This window comes from Prenolepis imparis, unplaced genomic scaffold, assembly GCF_030444845.1.
Source record: "Prenolepis imparis isolate NDT839.2.m4 unplaced genomic scaffold, iyPreImpa1.0 SCAF_7, whole genome shotgun sequence".
Taxonomy (NCBI): Eukaryota; Metazoa; Arthropoda; class Insecta; order Hymenoptera; family Formicidae; genus Prenolepis; species Prenolepis imparis.
In genome coordinates, this window is record NW_028141165.1 from 17,235,368 (window position 1) to 17,249,679 (window position 14,312).

The window sequence follows — 14,312 nt, forward strand, 5'->3', positions numbered from 1 at the left end:
CTACTTTTTTAATCTTATACGTAAAATTTATCCGCGCCGTATAGAATCCGTTGTTAAAATATTTTAATTTTCAATATTTTAAAACGAGCCAGACATTATTCTTTTATATTTTTCAACAGTACATTGCATTCACATTAAGATAGTACCATCAGCATAACAGCGTACTACTTTTTTAATCTAATATACGTATAATGAATTTGCGCCGTATAGAATCCGTTGTTAAAATATTTTAATTTTCAATATTTTAAAACGAGCCAAAAATTATTCTTTTATATATTTCAAAGGAACATTGTCTTCACATTAAGATGGTACCATCAGCATAACAGCCTACAAACTTTTTGGTATAATATACGTAATATAATTGTGCGCCGTATGGGGTCTGCGGCTTTAAAATTTAAATTTTCAATATTTTAAAACGAGCCAAAAATTATTATTTTATATATGTGTGATAAGTTGAATCATTTTAATTATTTATTTCAAAGACACTGAATGCATTCTCATTAAGAATTTGACAGTTTTTTTATTATGTAATAAATTCATTTTTACGATATTGGTCCCATTTGAATATTTATATAATTTAATTAAATTAGATGTTTGATAAGTTTAGTCATTTTAATTACGTATTTGAAAGACACTGAATGCATTCTCATTAATAATTTGACAATTTTTTAAATATGTAATTAATTCATTTTTACGATATTGGTTCCATTTGAAAATTTATATAATTTAATTAAATTAAATGTGTGATAAGTTTAATCATTTTAATCACTTATTTGAAAGACACTGAATGCATTCTCATTATAAATTTGACAGTTTTTTTATTAAGTAATTAATTTTTGTTACGATATTGGTCTCATTTGAATATTTATATAATTTAATTAAATTAGATGTGTGATAAGTTTAATCATTTTAATTATTTATTTGAAAGACACTGAATGCATTCTCATTAAGAATTTGACAGTTTTTTTATTATGTAATTAATTCATTTTTACGATATTGGTTCTATTTGAATATTTATATAATTTAATTAAATTATATGTGTTATAAGTTTAATCGTTTTAATTACTTATTTGAAAGACACTGAATGCATTCTCATTAAAAATTTGACTGTTTCATTATTATGTAATTAATTCATTTTTACGATATTAGTTCCATTTGAATATTTATATAATTTAATTAAATTATATGTGTGATAAGTTGAATCATCTTAATTACTTTTTTGAAAGACACTGAATGCATTCTCATTATGAATTTGACAGTTTTTTATTATGTAATAAATTCATTTTTACGATATTGGTCCCATTTGAATATTTTATAATTTAATTAAATTAGATGTGTGATAAGTTTAATCATTTTAATTACTTATTTGAAAGACACTGAATGCATTCTCATTAAGAATTTGACAGTTTTTTTATTATGTAATTAATTAATTTTTACGATATTGGTCCCATCAGAATATTTATATAATTTAATTAAATTTGATGTGTGATAAGTTTAATCGTTCTAATTACTTATTTGAAAGACATAAAATGCATTTTCATTAAGAATTTGACTCTTTATTATGTATTAAGTTTATTTTTACGATGTTGGTTCTGTTTTAATATTTATATAATTAATGCCAATCAAAAACAATAAAAAATAACGCACTTTATATATTATAATCTTATTATGCGCAAAGTAAGAATGTAGATAGATTAAGTAGTACGATCAACAATTTCTCACTACGGTTAGTCTTTTCGTCGTGCAATCGCTTAATTATTAACATAAAATCGTTAATGCCAATCAAAAACAATAAGAAATTATACGCATTTTATATATCGTAATTTTATTATGGGCAAAGTACATGTCAACAATAATGCGATTCATATCGACTTTAAAACGCGCACTTCTTAGGTCTACATCTCCTTTTTTATCATGGATGGATGGATTGCATTGTAAATATTTTTCACAGACACACATGAGTTAATCGTCCAGATTATATTACAATAGATTAATGATTATATAAGAGTCTATTTAAAACTTATAATTAGCAAGTAATTACAATTTTTATCATCAAATCTAATCAAACCTTACACGTTCTCTACTCCGATTTTCTACTATTGTTACACTGAAATTGTCAAATGATGATATTGTCGATATAGAAAGAGAGATATGAAGCTTTTCAACAAAGAGAAAGTGACATAAGCGTCTCTCTCCGATTGATTAGCTTTAAATATTAGATTATAGATCTAATAGATTATTATGGATCAAAATAAGAGATATGTGCCTTTTTATTATTCTCATCTTAAACGGTGAAACGGATAAAAAAATCGATTTTTATCGATTAAACTTATCAAAATAAAAGATAATAATACTTGTGTCACACATGTTACTTGTGAATATAAATAGATAAATCTCTCTAGGATTGAAAATCCCGATCTGATATAATTGCGAATAATATAACTGCGTTTATTACAATTAAAATATAATTCTAGAGTAACAACATGCATCGTTTGTAAACTTAAAAATATTAAAACTTAAAAAATAATTCGTAGCGATAAAGTGACTAAATTGTCTAATTCGGATCTTTAAATTGTTTATATCTACTGAACCTTTCGAATTGCGACGAAGCGTTAGAATGTTCGATCACATATATGCATATTTCTAATGAAAATTTATCAACAGAAGTAAATTTTTTCTTGTTATGCATCAATAATATTGTTGTAACCGTAAACACTATGACCCAACCACGACCTAAAAACCCACAAAAGAGAACGCAGAATCAGCATTTCAAAAGATATAGCGCGCGCCTCGAAATCAAAAACGCAACCGATTGCATACACGCGTTAAGACATCGCGACACATTCGAGATCGTAAAACGCAGACGATGCAAAACCGATTGCATACAGGCGACACATTAACCGAAAAACAAAACCTACTTTCGGGTAATATAAGCGCGCCTGATTAACTCCTCGGGGCCGTATTCCGAACCGAGGACGACAAGTAATTACATCTAATCTATTGTGAGGACGCGCTGCGATTCGACATACCAAAGAATTGTACACGTGAGTTGGAATAAACTCTTCTCTTGTGACCAAAGTGTTCTTTTCACCACCCTCGACACTCGGAGTCCTAACTCCTAAGACGAACGGACCCCTCAAAGTATCCTACAAATCCCGTTGTACCCTGAGAGGCACAACAAAATGGTGGCAGCGGTGGGATGCTGATACTGAGCAATAAAGGATATCTGACAATACAAGATTCCTGACAACAAGAGAGATCTGCCAAGTAAGGATCTGCCAACATCGTCAGTGCTCGAGGACCTCAAAAAAGGAATACCGAGAGAAGCTGCAGCGGACCAGAACAGGACCACCCAACCACGAGACAGCACAAGGAACCAACCAACAGCCGACCGTGCGAAAACGACGAGCGAGCGAAAGAAAATGCGTATCATCGTTATACTGTAAGTCAGCATATTGTATAATAATATTGCCTGAATGTCGGCACCGGCAAAAAAGAAGGTCACGTTTCAACGACCACGTTTTTTAAGCGCACCCGCGAAATTAGCAAATAGATTCGGCTTCGTAACGCCCGTGCAAGTGGTAGAAGAAGCGGCCCGCGATATTCGCGATAGCGTCCGAAAGAATCTCGAATCCGAATACCCAGGCGTAAATCCGCGCGAACCGGAAGCTCGCGAACCCGAAACCCAAGGCGGAACGGACAACCAGTCCTCGCCGCATAATAATAATAACGCAGGACCGAGCAATATCGATCGAACATCGGTTGATCGCGTTTCGGTAAGACGAAACTATTCCCCCGTGTCGTACGATAGTAGTATTTTTGAGATACCTGACGGAAACACTATGACACACCCCTCGGTCCCGTCCGACGACATAGATAGAGAAATCGAGCGTATGCGAACGCAGACTAGGCATGGCGCCGCCGCCCATTACGAGGATGCGGGACGTCCTAGCGAAGATCCGAGCAACGCGGTATTAGTCGAGGTTTTGCAGAGCTTCCGAGAAATGCAAGAGGAAATGAGACACCTCCGCGACCAGATGAGGGACCTACGTACAAACCGGGAAGACTTAAATAGAACGCGAATAATACACGAAAACCCCTATGCCGACCTCTCCTATGGACGAACCGTGAGCGATGTGCGCAGGCAAACCGCACATCTGCATGGTTTCTTACGACTGAAAGAAGCGCGAGACATGATACCTGAGTTCGACGGAACCTCCCAAGCCAGACTTAAAGAATTTCTAAGCGCCAGCTCCTACGCTATAAAAAATATTAACCCAGTAGACGAAAAGACGCTACTAGAAGCGCTACTCTGCACCAAGCTAAAGGGGAAGGCTATGCTCGACTTTGAAACACGCGACATAAACAACTTCGCCCAACTTAAACGGGAACTGGAAATCTGCTATCTAAGCAAGAGGAGCACTACCCATCTTCAGGTGGAATTCAATACCCTGAAGCAAAAACCCGGCGAAAGCGCCCGGGAATACGGAACACGCGTCGATAATTTAGCCATGGAACTGTACGAATCCATGATCGAAGGGCAGGCTTTCGGCAGCGAGCGCAAGCGCATTATACTCGATACGCTGCAACAACAAGCCCTGCAGAACTTCCAGATAGGCCTCCAGGAAAACATCCAGCTGATGGTACGAGCACAGCATCACACGACGCTACAAGACGCCATCGCACAAGCCAGCGCGGAAGAGAAAGTGAAGGGCCCGACAGAGCAGACACTGCGACCCCGGACCGACCAGACCGCTTCACACACAGGACACATCAATAAAACTATACAGTGTCACAAATGCGGGAAGACCGGACACCTCGGACGAGACTGCCGCACGAGCAGATACGCCAACAGATTCTCCTTGCCAAAACCACAAGGGAAAATCAACGCTGTTGAGAAACATTGCACCTACTGCAAAAAATCAGGTCACGGTCGTAACGAATGTTGGAGTCTGCACGGACGCCCGGGAAATACGCACACAAGGACAAACGGAAATAAGAGCGCCCAAGGCCATTCTAACACTAGTGGACAGCGAAAGAAACATACAACACCGGAGGATGAAGAAGACGAAGAAAACACGAAACGGCCGAGACCCGCGGCCGAGTATCAAATATCGCAAGTAACCATACAACTACCCACTACGACAGGTCTAGATCTAGTGACTCTGCCCATACAAGAGGCAAAGAAGGGAAGGTTAAATTTACTCTTCGACACCGGCGCAACAGTGACCTTAATTAAATTAAGAAATCTAAAAGGGGAAGCCATGATCTACGAAGAGAAAATGGCATTGACCGGAGTAACGGGACACCAGATCCAGACCATAGGAAAAATCAAGGCCACAATAACCTTGAAGGACCGAAAAATACGGCATCCTATCTACATCGTGAAGGACGATTTCCCCATCGACTACGAAGGAATCTTGGGAGTAGATTTCTTGCAAAAGCACAAGATAACGTGTGATTACGACAAAAAACAGCTACAACTAGCAGAGACAATATTAAAATTACGCCCGTACCGCGCGCTAATGCTGAAGCCGCGAAGCGAAACAATCATCCGAGCCACCACCGACTCGAATAAGGTAGGCGTGGTACGCGCCGAAGAAATGCTGCCCGGAGTATTTATCGGACACTGTCTCGTAGAACCAGAAGAATTTTCATGCCCGGTTAGCGTTATAAATACAACCGAAAAATACATTAAAATGTCAACTCCATGGGTAAACATCGAGGAAATTACGAACACGATGGCTCGAAGAGAGAATGTCCCGCCTCTCCAGGAAGCGCCTACACTCTCCCGCAGAGAGCAAATAAAAAATTTACTCCGACTACAACATCTCAATCAAGAAGAAGAAAAAACATTGCTTCAAATCTGTGAGGAATTCGGTGACGTGTTTTACCTTAAAGGAGACGCGCTGACTTGCACTCCGACTACGTCACACGAAATCGCGCTCCGAGCTGACAGTGCACCTGTAAATGTACGCCCATACCGATTGCCGGAGAAACACAAAAAAGAAATAAATAAACAAATAGAGGGCATGTTGAAGGACAAGCTAATCCGACCTAGTAACAGCCAATGGAATGCGCCTTTACTTGTGGTCCCCAAAAAAGCGGATGCGGAAGGAAACCGAAAATTACGCATAGTTGTAGATTTCCGGAAACTTAATAATTTAACCATAGGCAATTCTTTTCCAATACCGAACATAACGGATATACTAGACCAACTGGGAAATGCAAAGTACTTCACCACCTTGGATCTAGCGTCGGGCTACCATCAGATACCCATGGCCGAGCCCGATAAATGCAAGACTGCATTTTCCACACCGTATGGACATTACGAGTTCAATCGAATGCCATTCGGGTTAACGAACGCGCCAGCTACATTCCAACGGTTAATGAACTCCGTGCTGACGGGACTACAAGGGATCAAATGTCTCGTATACTTGGACGATATAGTAATATACGGTAACAGCCTAGAGGACCACCACATGCGACTCGCCGAGGTTCTCTACAGATTACGTAAACACAACTTAAAACTCCAACCAGACAAATGCGAGTTCCTTAGAAAGGAAGTAATATATTTAGGGCACATCGTTACAGAAAAGGGGATCATGCCTGATCCTTCCAAAATAAACGCCGTACAAAAATTCCCCACTCCCACCAAAGCTAAGGAAATACAAGCGTTCATAGGGTTAGCAGGTTACTATAGAAAATTTATAGAAAATTTCTCAAAAATTGCTAAACCCTTGACAAAATTAACAAAAAAGGAAGAAAAATTTGAGTGGAACAGCGAACAGCAAAACGCATTTGACACGTTAAAAAATAAATTAACTACCGCACCCATACTAAAATATCCGGAATTCGACCAGGAATTCCTCGTAACAACGGATGCCTCCGATTACGCCATCGGAGCCATACTGTCGCAAGGCCCGGTAGGACAAGACCGCCCGATTGCTTACGCAAGCAGAATTTTGTCGCGGGCGGAACATAACTATAATACTACTGAAAAGGAACTACTAGCCATAGTATGGGCAGTAAAACATTTCAGGCCTTACCTGTATGGTACGAAATTCAAAATTATCACCGATCACAAACCATTAGTATGGTTATTTAATGTAACGGATCCTGGATCGCGATTGATGCGTTGGCGATTAAAACTTGAAGAATACGATTACGAGATTGTACACAAGGCAGGCAAAGCTAATAAAAACGCCGATGCACTCAGCCGACACGTAGGTGAAATTAATAAAATCGATGAAGAAGAAATTAATAAAATCGATAAAGAAGAAATTAATGACACAAAAACAGAGCGGAAATACACGGAAGAGGAGAAACGCCGCATACTATATGAGTATCACGACGCACCCCTAGGAGGACATCAAGGGACCGAACGCACCATTAACAGAATCCGGTTACTACACAACTGGAAAGGACTGACTAAGGACGTAGAAAACTATGTAGCAAGATGTGAACTCTGTCAAAAAAATAAACTTTCGCGAAAAAACAAAGCACCGCTGGTAATAACAGATACCGCAAGCAAACCATTCGAAAAATGCGCTTTAGACATCGTAGGACTCCTAACGATCTCTGGTAATGGGAATAAATATGTACATACCTTCCAAGATAATCTAACTAAATTTAGTAAAGCGATTCCGATAACTAATCAAGAAGCCGCAACAATTGCAAGGGAATTCGTAACAAAAATTATCTTCGAACATGGTATCCCAGAAAAGGTCTTAACCGACCAGGGTACAAACTTCCTTAGCGAAATGTTCAAGGACGTCTGTAAATTACTAAAAATTGAGAAAATTCAGACAACTGCATACCATCCAGAAAGCAACGGAGCCTTGGAACGATCACACCGTACCTTAGCAGAATACCTTCGCCACTACATTAATGTTGAACAAACAGACTGGGATGAATGGACATCATACGCAATGTTTGCATATAACACCACACCGCATACAGCCACGGGGTTCACGCCGTTCGAACTACTTTACGGGCATCAAGCAACCCTACCTACGGCATTATCGCAACCCCCGAAGCCGACATATACATACGATGACTACGCTCAAGAATTGAAAGAAAAATTACGCGCCGCCCAGCAAATCGCAAAGGAACACTTAAAAAACGAAAAGGTGAAAGCAAAGGATAACTACGACAAAAAATCGAAGAATACCACGTTCAAGGTAGGAGAAAAAGTACTATTACACAACGAAACCGTCCGCAGGGGCCGATCCAAAAAACTCGATGCATTATGGACCGGACCGTACACAATCATCGACAAAATCTCCGATGTCAATTATAATATTAAAGTAGGACGAAAGATAATAAATACACATGCGAACCGTTTAAAAGCGTTCATAGAACATTAAGAAAGAAAAATTTCGGCACATCTATTTCCATTCCAGAGCGCTAATGACATGGAAGATGCAGCCTACTACCGCAAGAAAGGACCTAGAAGAGGAATACGAGGTAGAACAATTTAATCGAGAGCCAGGGATATACTTCGAAAAAATCGGTTATCTACATCATGTAGAATCCACCTGGAAGTTAATAATTAATATAGACCTAGGAACCTTAAATAAAAGATTCCACGATTTACAAAATTATATTGATCACGGACACCTTCTACACAAGATACAAAATAAAGAAAGCTTCCAAATCCAAAAAACGATTATCGAAACGGAGAATGATAAATTAACACACCTCTTAAAACGAGTAAACACCATATACAGGACACCGACAAACAAACGAAGAGGACTACTCGACGGGATCGGGACACTAGCAAAAACACTCTTCGGAACCATGGATGCCAATGACGACAAGGTCATCAAGGAACAACTACTCCTCTTACAAAATCAAGAGCAAACACTGCATCACACGATGAAAAATCAAGTAAAAATTTTAAACACAACAATTGCCCACATCGATAATCTGGAAAAAACAACCCAATACAACGAACAACTACTACTCAATTTTACCACCAAAATCCAAAAACAGATGGCAAATCAAGTACAACGAGAAGAAATACACGAATACTTCTCCATAGTTAATGCCATAATAACGGATTTGATGAGAGACGCGGAAGACGTCATCGAACACTTAATGGCAGTAAAAACAGGAAGGATACATCCGAGGTTAATTCCGTTAGATCAAATCATAGAAAGTCTCAAGGAAGCCACGTCACAAGTGCCCCAAGGACTATTCTTCCCCTTCGGAATCTCCGAAGACAATTGGCTCACGATTGAAAAATTCGTAACCGTTAGCGCATATTTTAATAACCCTTACGTACACACTATTTTGCGCTTCCCACTAATTTCGCATCCTAGATATAACATAGTGAAGGCTATCCCCCTACCGAGTTATAGCCACGGGAATTTATTTACCTTCGCAGAAATAAACCAACCGATAGTAGCCATTGATAACGAAAATCAAAACTATCTAACAATAACGCAAAGTAATTTAGAAAAATGTATTAACGTAGACAATCACTATATATGCGAACAAAATAGGCCCATCTATCACATAAACGACAATGCGATCTGCGAAATTCAAGCATACACACACACCCCCCCGGGGCAAAAGTTATGCGACATACGATATATACGTTCCAATCATACCATATGGATTGAGCTGACTAACCAGCACTCATGGTTGTACTCCACACTTACCGAGCAGCCGATAACCATAAACTGCCAACACCATGAAGAATATAGGACAACCATCGCGGGGACAGGACGAATTACACTAGGCAACACTTGTAAATTAGTAACAGCCGACATGATTGTAAAAACTTCGGGAACCATAGACGGCACATATCTCCAAGCGTACTTACCAGAATATAATATCTCAAGGTTAAAAATCGAAATACCAGCAAACCTGAAAACAATACAGTTAAAGAAAATAATTCAGAACCCTACCGAACTAAAGGATTTAAGCTCGAGACTACAAGATCTAACAGAAGATCTAGACAACGTCAGCGTCAATCCGTTTTTAAAAAAACAAGTTATATATCCAATATCAGGTGGCACAGCCATTCTTATTATAAGCACAATAGCCATAATATTGTACCGAAGAAATAGAAGACAAAACCCACCACGTGAAGAATAGGGAAAAGGAAAACTCGATCCGTTTTCTTTTTTCCGCGGGGGAAGGGTGTTGTAACCGTAAACACTATGACCCAACCACGACCTAAAAACCCACAAAAGAGAACGCAGAATCAGCATTTCAAAAGATATAGCGCGCGCCTCGAAATCAAAAACGCAACCGATTGCATACACGCGTTAAGACATCGCGACACATTCGAGATCGTAAAACGCAGACGATGCAAAACCGATTGCATACAGGCGACACATTAACCGAAAAACAAAACCTACTTTCGGGTAATATAAGCGCGCCTGATTAACTCCTCGGGGCCGTATTCCGAACCGAGGACGACAAGTAATTACATCTAATCTATTGTGAGGACGCGCTGCGATTCGACATACCAAAGAATTGTACACGTGAGTTGGAATAAACTCTTCTCTTGTGACCAAAGTGTTCTTTTCACCACCCTCGACACTCGGAGTCCTAACTCCTAAGACGAACGGACCCCTCAAAGTATCCTACAAATCCCGTTGTACCCTGAGAGGCACAACAATATCGATGTCGATATTTCGAGATTCTGAGAAAGAATAATTTTAAAAACAATCGTTATTTTACTCGAATTTCATTTTAATCAATACTTTAAAATCTCGAGTTCAAATATGTTCAAATGATTAATCATTTTTATTTCTCAAAAAAATAATGTTATCTAATCTTTTGAATTAAAATGATATTATACTCTTCCTCTTAAGATGGAACTTTGACTTTATCCTTTTGAACTGTAAAATGATTATATATATTGTTTCTGATTTTCATTGTCATTTCGCGGAGATTTGTTATACTGGCACGTGTATTTATGATCTGACGAGAATTGTGATTACATTTCAAACATTGATGTGGTGTCTTAATTGATTTAGAAAATTTATTTAATTGTCAGAAACTTTGTAATCAGGTAATCGCCAGTATTTGTATAAAAACATTTTATAAGATTCTATTATAAAACAATAATTAATAATATCTATGTTTAAAATACATTATTAATCATTGATATTAATAATTGTACGAATTTTGTAATCCTATTTCAAATTTTATCTTACATTTAGTAGAAATAAAGAAACAATAATATCTAAAAATTAAATAAAAAATTCCTTATTTAATTTACAACTTTATTACGCAATTTTTTCTTATTGCAATTTATAAATTCATCATATCTTTTTATAATTCTTAAAAGTTATTTTATAGTTATTATAACTATAAAAAATATACGATTAATGCATTTCAATGATTATTCATGTCTATGATTAATACATTTAATTTAGGGCAACAAAACAACTTTCAGTTTGTCATAAAGCAAATATTATTAATTTTTTTACACGTATGATCCGTATGAAGAACCAGAGAAACAAGCAGAAGATTGAACTCAATAAAACAGTGAAAGAAGACATCACGTCAAAAAATGTTTATCACTATATTGTTATTATTCATTTTTAATTTTTTGGTGTATTAGTATTACTTGCATCATGGAAGAACGAGCGACTCATTAATCTTATACCGAGGCCATCAGGCTATCCGATTATTGGCTATTTATTGCACTTACGTGCTTCACCAGGTAAGTACAAAGTTTATTATCTATTTACATTAATGTGTGTGTGTGTGTGTGTGTGTGTGTGTGTGTGTGTGTGTGTGTGAATATACAACCCGTCATATACGCATACATATATAAACAAAAGTGTAATTCATAAATTCTATTTTTGAACAAACATCTATCAATATTATTGCATGTTGATTACTGATAAAATAATTATTCACGCTTTTATCAGCATTTTTCTTTGCAATAATATTCTTCCATTTTCTTAATTAGTTTGTTTTCAACGGATCTAAAAAAGGGTACATATAAATAAAAGTACACATAGTGTATAGATACGCATTGAAAATAATGATATGTAAATTTTTAAACAAATTACCGTAATTATATTTATAATATGTTTTTCAGAGTATCTATGGAACCAGTTATGTAAATTGACTAATGAATATATTTGTAAAATCTGGGGTTTATTTCTTCCCGTTGTATCTATTCGTCATTCAGATGATTTAGAGGTAAAAAATGAAATTCACTTCTCTGTAAACATTACGATTTATCTAGATTTAGGAATTTTGCATTCTTGTTTTATAAAAAGAGTTTTTGTTGGTAAAAAATGTTTCCTAAAAATATGAAAAGAGAGATTATCAGCAACATTCAATTAAGATTATATAATAATTTGAGATACGATTAATAAATATCTGTGTCTATGTATCTGAGAGATAAAGTGTGTTATAATATGTTGACGTTTTTATCTTAACATTATTTTCGGTGATTTCAGACAATACTAACAATAAGTAGCACCAAACACATCGAGAAAAGCCGTTTATATGATATGTTCCATCCTTGGTTAAACAGAGGTCTTCTCACCAGTACAGGTAACGTAATGACGTTAAGGTATAAGCATATCTATTTTACTATTATTTTATTTTACTATTACAACCTGTTATAAATCGGCCTGTCTCTATATAGAAAATCAAATATAATCTTACATAATTAAATTTGAGTATTATTTTAAATGGTGAACTTTTACAACTTCTTTGTTAACTTATAAATTTAATAAAAGTTGCAAGCCCGATTATATTGAAAAATAATCTCGCGATGATGCAATATGTATTCTCAACTAGATAGAAGTAACAGTTGTTTCAATTAAAGAAGATTTTCTACTAAAGCAAATACCGTCACATAACAGACTTTTTATTTTGAATTTATGTCTATTTATGTCAATTTATAAAGTTTTAATTAGAAAATATGTAATTACATTCAAAATGATTTTTGTAACTCATTTTATCGTAAAAATGTCAAGAAAAAAAGATTTAAAGGTTTATGAAAGAATTTTGTGATATAAAAATAAATGAAAGACGTAATTAATATTTTTTGAGGATCGGACACTTAAACATAAAAATGTCTTATATAATATATCAATTGTATTATATAGACATACATATATCACACTATTTCTTGTTTTTATTTTAGGTACTAAGTGACAAAAGCGGCGAAAGTTATTAACATCTGCATTCCATTTCAATATATTAAATCAGTTAGTTGATGTCTTGATCAAGGAGGTTGATTGTATGACAAAATCTTTGAAGAACAAAGGAGGCACAGTTGTAAAAGAATTGGTACCATTTATTAGTAAACATACGCTAAACGCGATATGCGGTAAGATTCTTATTGTCCTATTATGTACAATGATTTAATTCTAAATCACAATAGTTTAAAACGAAAAGAAAAATAATTTATTCGCATATAAACATCACACACATATAATTTTTAACAATATGATTGATACTAATGTTCGTATAAGAAGTATAATATTTCGGTTCGTATAAGATATATAAAGTGTAAAGGCAGATATAATAATTTATCCGTCTCATCCGATTCGTGTAAAATTCGTACCAATCAGCAATCAGCCATTTGAAACTAACACAAATACCACATAAGTGTAAGCAGTTTATGTATTGCAGAAATAGAAGAAGTTAAAGAAGAAGAAGAATGTTTAAAAAACATGTTAGTCAAAAGAATAAAATTTTATATAACTTGTATTATTTTTCTAATAAACGCAATTTTCAAAAGCATTAATATTATTTTTGCAAAACGTAAAGTCTTTCTCGAGATTTAAACAATAAAATAAACACTTTAGCAATATTATCGTGCGCAATAAGTCTTTGACAATTTGCTTGACAATTCTTTGTGTTATTATCACATTACTGTTAATTTTTTTAATGGCATAAACTAATCGTCTAGCCTGTTTAAGATTAATTGATATATAAAAGTGCAAAACTAATATTTAACAAACCATCATCTATGTATGCTCTATTCTAATATTCTGCTGTTATTACATTACAAGAATAAGATAATGATTAATGAAACTAACTAATTGAACTTTAGTCTGACTGAAATCAGTTTCAGATGATGAACAAGTATTAGATGATAGTCAATTGACCTTGTCAATTGACTTAATCTATCTCTCTGTCGGATAAAAGCTATACAAATCGAGATTTTATTATCGTTTTTCATCCATCATCGAACTCTCATGTGTTTTATCAATTAAAGTCTACAATCTATTAAAGAAAGAGAGAGATGAGGTTTTTTCTAACGAAAGAAAAAGAACAAAAATTTTACCTTCCAATTTTGATGGATTTTGAATATG

At 35.6% G+C, this 14,312-nt stretch overlaps 1 long non-coding RNA gene across 2 annotated transcripts; it reads left to right on the plus strand.

Annotated features, from left to right (window-relative positions):
• The first annotated feature begins 11,488 nt into the window (after nucleotides 1-11,488).
• LOC145938023 (uncharacterized) lies at nucleotides 11,489-13,680 on the plus strand. 2 transcript variants are annotated; one of them, XR_014425669.1, is made up of 5 exons: nucleotides 11,489-11,689; nucleotides 12,074-12,177; nucleotides 12,441-12,537; nucleotides 13,136-13,321; nucleotides 13,627-13,680. It is a non-coding gene; the product is annotated as an uncharacterized LOC145938023 (long non-coding RNA). The 2 variants fall into 2 exon arrangements; XR_014425668.1 differs by lacking the exon at nucleotides 13,627-13,680 and having other exon boundaries at nucleotides 13,136-13,619.
• Nucleotides 13,681-14,312: the final 632 nt, after the last annotated feature.